Consider the following 6,804-nt stretch of genomic DNA (forward strand, 5'->3'; position numbering starts at 1 on the left):
TGTGTTTCTTGCCTTTTGTTATTAATTGGCTTGTATAAATGGCTGCTCCCATGTTAGGGGCATAGATATTTACAACTGTTAGATCTTCTTGTTGGATAGACCCTTTAAGTAAGATATAGTGTCCTTCCTCATTTCTTATTATAGTCTTTGGTTTAAAATCTAATTTGTCTGATATAAAGATTGCCACCCCAGCCTTCTTTTGGTGTCCATTAGCATGGTAAATTGTTTTCCACCTCCTCTTTCAATTTGGGGGTGTCTTTGGGTCTAAAATGAGTCTCTTGCAGACCGCATATTGATGGGTCTTGTTTTTTTTATCCAATCTGAGAGCCTGTGTCTTTTGATTGGGTCATTTAGCCCATTTATATTTTGGGTTGCTATTGAAAGATAGGAATTTAGTGCCATTGTGTTGCCTGTAAGGTGACTGTTACTGTATATTGTCTGTATTCCTTTCTGATCTATGCTGCTTTTACGCTCTCTCTTTGCTTAGAGGACCCCTTTCAATATTTCTTGTAGGGCTGGTTTCGTGTTTGCAAATTCCTTTAGTTTTTTTTGTCCTGGAAGCTTTATATCTCTCCTTCTATTTTCAGTGACAGCCTAGCTGGATATAGTATTCTTGGCTGCATATTTTTCTCGTTTAGTGCTCTAAATATATCATGCCATTCCTTTCTGGCCTGCCAGGTCTCTGTGGATAGGTCTGTTGCCAATCTAATGTTTCTACCATTGTAGGTTACAGATCTCTTCTCCAATGCTGCTTTCAGGATTTTCTCTTTGTCACTGAGACTCGGAAGTTTTACCATTAGATGTCGGGGGGTTGACCTATTTTTATTGATTTTGAGGGGGGTTCTCCGTGCCTCCTGGATTTTGATGCCTATTTCCTTCCCCAAATTAGGGAAGTTCTCTGCTACAATTTTCTCCAATATTCCTTCTGCCCCCTCTCTCTTTCTTCTTCTTCTGGGATCCCAATTATTCTAATATTGTTTCATCTTATGGTGTCACTTATCTCTTGAATTCTGGCCTCGTGATCCAGTAGTTGTTTATCTCTCCTTTTCTCAGCTTCTTTATTTTCCATCATTTGGTCTTCTATATCATTAATTCTGTCTTCTGACTCTTTTATCCTAGCAGTTAGAGCCTCCATTTTTTTATTGCACCTCCTTAATAGCCTTTTTGATTTTGACTTGGTTAGATTTTAGTTCTTTTATTTCTCCAGAAAGGGTTTCTCTAATATCTTCTATGCTTTTTTCAAGCCCAGCTAGTATCTTTAAAATCATCATTCTGAACTCTAGTTCCAACATCTTACTAATGTCCATACTGATTAGGTCCCTGGTAGTCGGTACTGCCTTTTGTTCTTTTTTATGAGGTGATGTTTTTCCATCTTCTCATTTTGTCCAGATGAGAATAGCTGAATGAGAGATCAAAATCCTAACAGGGTAACAATGACCCCAGGGAAATACACACTAAACAAATCAGAAGAGACCTGAAACCAGGAGAAAAGAAAGAAAAGGAAAGAAAAAAGAAAAAGAAAAAGATTAAACAAACAAACAAAAAACAAACAATCACGAAAAAAAACAGAATAGGATCAGATATGTTCAGGCTGGTGCATAGATCAGTGCCACACACTAGATTTGGGGCATATTTTGGTCTGTTAGGAGAAAGTGCTTCCCAAAATTTTAAAGAAAGAAAAACTTATATATGAATACAAATAAGGGTAAATACGATGAAGGGATGGAATATGACTGTAAAGATGAAAATTATGAGATTTTATAAAAAGAATTAATAAGAAGTTTGTTGAATAAAGAAAGAAGAGGATTAAAAAAAAGGGAAAGAATGTGATCAGGCAGGAGACTAGAACAAGGCCATACACTAGAGATTTAGGGTATATTTTGGTCTGGTAAAAGAAATTGTATCCCAAAATTTTAAAGAGAGTACAACTTATATATATACACCAAAAATAAGGTTAACTACTATGAAGGAATTGAATATGACTCTAAAAATGAAAAATAAATATTTTTTAAAAAAAGGATTGATAAGATGTTGGTTGAAAAAGGGAAAAAGAAAAATTCAAAAAAAAAGAGAATTAAAAAAATTAACTTTGAAAGACTAAAGAATCATGGGGAAAAAGCCATGAATTCTATGTGCTGTATTCCCCTAGTGCTGGAGTTCTGCTGTTCTCATTGACCTGACCGGTAAACTTGGTCTTGGCTGGCTGTTCTTGCTGATTTTCTGGCGGTGGGGACTGTTGCCATGATTCCCAAATGTCTTTGCCCCAGGCAGAATTGCCCCACCCTTGCTGAGTCTGGGCTAAGTAATCTGCTTGGGTTTGCTCTCCGGAGCTTTTGTTCCCTGCAAACTTTCCATACAGCTTTGGAGGACAAAATTGAAAATGGCAGCCTCCCAATCTCTGCCCTGGAGGAGCTCAGAACTCATGACTCCACTCCTCAATGAGCCCCCAGAGAAAAGCAGTCAATCACTCCTGTCTTCCCGGTCTCCGGCCTCACTCCATGCTCACCTGGCCTGTGACTGAGCATTTCTATCTCTGGCTCACAACCCCGTGTGGAGTCTCCAAACCCAGCAGATCCCTGCAGTGCACTCCTGTGCTGCTCCTCCTGGGGAAGGAAGGGGAGTCTCCCCGGATCTGCCGCTTGTTGGGTCCCTGCTGGAGGAGCAGAGGCCTGACTGTGCCGCAGATCACAGTTTATGGCAACCCCAAGCTGAGAGCCCACGCCTCAGCTCCGTCTCTGCATCCGGTTTCCCTGCTCCAATACCTGGGAGCTCTGAACACTCAGACACCCCTGGTCTTTCTGGGGTCCTGAGACCACACTGTCCCAGCAAGTGTTCCACCCCCTTCTTAGCCACCAGAGTGACATCCCTCGGCAGAGCCGACTTCTAAAAGTTCTGATTTTGTGCTCTGCTGCTCCTATCACTTGCCAGTAGGGGCTGACAGAAGCCCCCTCCCCTGCCATCTGTCCTCCCAAATATTGCCTCGGATTCACTTCTCTGCACATCCTGCCTTCCAGAAAGTGGTCGCTTTTCTGTTCAGAGAGTTGCTGCTGTTCTTTTCTTCGATCTCCTGTTGAGTTCATAGGTGTTCAGAATGGTTTGATCCTTATCTAGCTGAATTCCTGGGACCAGACAAAATTTAGGTCCCTACTCCTCCGCCATCTTGCTCCTCCCCCAAGGATAAGTTAAGAGTTTAAAATTTAGTAGTGAAGAGAGTAGGTTTGTCACTCCCTCAAAAATAAAAAAAAAAAACACCAACATGAACAATCATCACCAAATGTCTTTATTTCCTAACCTTTATTGTTTTCTTAATGAAAACTTTCTAAGCATACAGGTATTAACTTAGACACTAGTATTTCTACACGTAGCAACACACAAGAGAGGCCATGGTTATTATAAACTTTATAAACCTAACAGTTTGCACACAAACCTACCTAGCAACCCAGATATACCATGTAAAATTTCTATCCTTGATTAAAGGATAAAGCTTTTGCTGAGTGCACATGGATAGATGAAACTCACCTCAATACCAAGCTGAACAGATATCTAAGTTTTAACTAAGTCATAGCATCAAATATATCTCACCAGACTACTTTTTCAGTTTTCAACAGGCACTGGAGACTGTTAACTTCCTGGACATTCACCAGGATCTGGTGTATATTCTGCAAGACATGATCAACAAATATTAAATGCTTCAGCCTTCTTAAATCACAGAGTTTATATTACTATTTTTCCTTTTACTTAAAGGTATTTTATTGAGGTCATTCTTGAACTAAGCTTTGGATAGTTGAGGGAGTTGTTTTGAGGAAGGGAAAGAGAAAAAAATGATTTCATTTGGGGGCATAGCACAAATAAAGTTCATGATGAAGTACAGGGCATGCGCCAAAATCATAGAATAAGCCAGACTGGTGCAAAAACAGACCTGCTGAGGAAAACAGGAAATAAGTTTGGATGCCTTCCAAACGGTTACTCTTCCTCCCTCATGCAAAAGTCCTTGTTCAGCTCCTGTGCAAAAGAGCAACTTTTGATTTTCTTCCTCTTTTCTCCTTTATCTCTTATTCTAGAAACTCTTGGTCATTCAACCTAATCATTGTGGAGTTTGGCTACTGGCTCAAAGTTAGAATAATCATATAAGTTATATTCAAATTAGGAAAATTTGAGAGTGAAAGGGATTTGTACTGATAATTATGTCATGACATAAGTATGGAACAGGTTGTTCTAGGTAAGAGTACATATAGATACTCTATTCATCTTGAGTGTCATCAAAATTGTCCCACCAAATTGGCTTCAACCATTTGTCGTCCATATTCAAACATACACGACAACAGATATACCCTGGGTCTTGCCATCATTCAAAACAGTCTCACACCCAAAACTTTAATCTCCAGAATAATGAAAGCTGCATCTCCTACTCATCTGATATCTTACTCCCATGCCATCTGCTGTCTGAACACAAATGTTGTAATCACTATAACTACTTTCCCTTACTGAAATTCCTTCCTCAAAGTCATATTGTTCTTTGTCCAGCAATAGTAGATCACTCAGAACTTCAACACCTTTTTACCTAACCTCCACTTCCCCTTAAGATATCCACTTTTAAAATACAAACCCTCTATTTTGGCTCATCCCTACCCCTTGGCCTCACTGCTGTAACATAGTTCTAAATATGTTGGATACATTTTCTGGTAATGAGCTCTGGATAAATTGACCTCCTTTTCTCTTTATATTATTTTCTTTTTTTTCTTTATATTATTTTCATTTGCATGCACCCTTGCTCACATATTAGATTTCAAATTCCAGAGCAAGGATATGTAAATGGGGTGTGTGTGTGTGCATGCACGCATGTGTTTGTATTTATATGTGCACATATGTGTGTATATATGTATATATAAACTATATATGTATAAAATATTTATGTGTATGTGTATATTTTTATAAAATTCATAGTTAAGTCCAATGCACAATAGATATTTAATAAATAGATTTACAACTCCTTTAAGCTCATATATTCTTTAAAGCAAGCACTGGATATGCCGAGTAGAAATTGGATAAAGCATGCAAAAGCACCAAACACTAACATTTACTCTCTATTGACTCTTTTATCAGTCCCTAAGCACAGATTATCTAGTCAATCAAATATACATTCCCACTTTTAGCCTTCTAAATCCCAATCCAGAACCTCAACTTCTTTAAATAATCCATTCCATCATTTTGAAACACCTTTTTCTTTGCCTGACCCAGTCTTTAGATTTACTGTTACCATAAACTCAGTGAATTGTAAAGATGATCTAGTAGATTTGTGTGTGTGTGTGTGTGTGTGTGTGTGGTATGTGTAAAAAGGAGAAAGAAGATTGTGATTGCTTGATTTCATTGATCAACAAATAATTGTTTTAGGTATTGAGACTATCTCTATGAATAAGAATATCATTATGACACATTATTTTATCTTTAAAACAATTCTCTGAGAGAGGCACTATAATTTCCTCTGAAACAACAGAGTGATTTTTAGGCTTAAATGGGCTATAAAACTTTATATGTGTTAAGTGAAAGTGATTCCTTTGTAAAAATAAAACATAATTTTAGAATAATTTTAGATTTACAGAAAAGTTGCAGAGTTTGTTCTAATACTTCCTACACCCAGTTGTCTCTTTTATCAACATTTTATATTTGTATGGTACGTTTGTCACAGTTGACGAATCAATAGTGAAACATTAACTAAAGTTCACATTTTATTCAAATTTCTTTGGTTTTTACTTAATGCTCTTTTTGTGGTTGTTGTTCCAAGTTCCCATATATGGATGCGACATCTCATTTAGTTGTCACATCTACTTAAGCTCCTCTCGGCTATGACTATGTCTCCAACTTTCTTTAGTTATGATCACCTTGACAATTTTGAAGAGTATTGATCAGATATTTTGTAAAATATTTCACAATTGAGATCTGTCTGATGTTTTATCATAAGTAGACTCAGGTTGTAGGCTTAAAAAAAAAAGGCAAAGTGCCATTTGTATCACATTACCATCACCACATACTATCAATATGGTTTACACTATTGACATCAACATGGAGCACCTGACTGAGGCAGTGAGTATTTGTCCTGTTCCTCCCCTGTGAAGTTCCCGTCATTCCTCCCCTCCCATCCTGTACTCACCGAAAGGAAGTCACCTTCTACTATACTATACTCCTCATTTCAACTATAGGGAATAGGGCTCCATCCCATGGAGAGGAGGCTACATAAATTATTGGAGTACATAAATTATATACCCAGAGTAGCTACATAAATTATCTGAAGTTCTTGTGGATGGAAGATTTGTATATTATTCCCAATTTATGTATATATTCAATTATTTCATATGAATATGGACACATGGCTATTTATTGTATATTTTGGATTATAATCTAATATTACTTTATTTTGTTGCTCAAATTGTTTTGGCTATTGGGGTCTCTTTCAGTTGCCTCTTGTGTTCCTTTGACATATTTTGGATTTTATTTTGTCTGTTTTGTTTTGTTTTTTGTTTGTTCATTTTAACAGATCGTTCCTTTCTGGAATTTCAAGATGGTTGAGGCTCATATTGTATACTTCCTACCACACTCCAACCCTATTATAATCAATTTCTTAAAAAAAAAAATCCCTGGTTCCTTTTACTGGTACTCATTGCTTATTGGTTGATACTGCTTCTAGGCCTCTTCAACAGACAGAGCAGGGAAGTATAGTGTATATCTATATATGTTTTTATGTTATCTTTTTCTATATTAAGCTAAACATGAATTCATATTTGTGTCTCAAGCTCTAATTTAGTACTG

The sequence above is a fragment of the Eumetopias jubatus genome, unplaced genomic scaffold (genome assembly GCF_037043125.1).
Source record: "Eumetopias jubatus isolate StellerSeaLion01/CBP00866 unplaced genomic scaffold, mEumJub1_p1.0 scaffold_1, whole genome shotgun sequence".
Taxonomy (NCBI): Eukaryota; Metazoa; Chordata; class Mammalia; order Carnivora; family Otariidae; genus Eumetopias; species Eumetopias jubatus.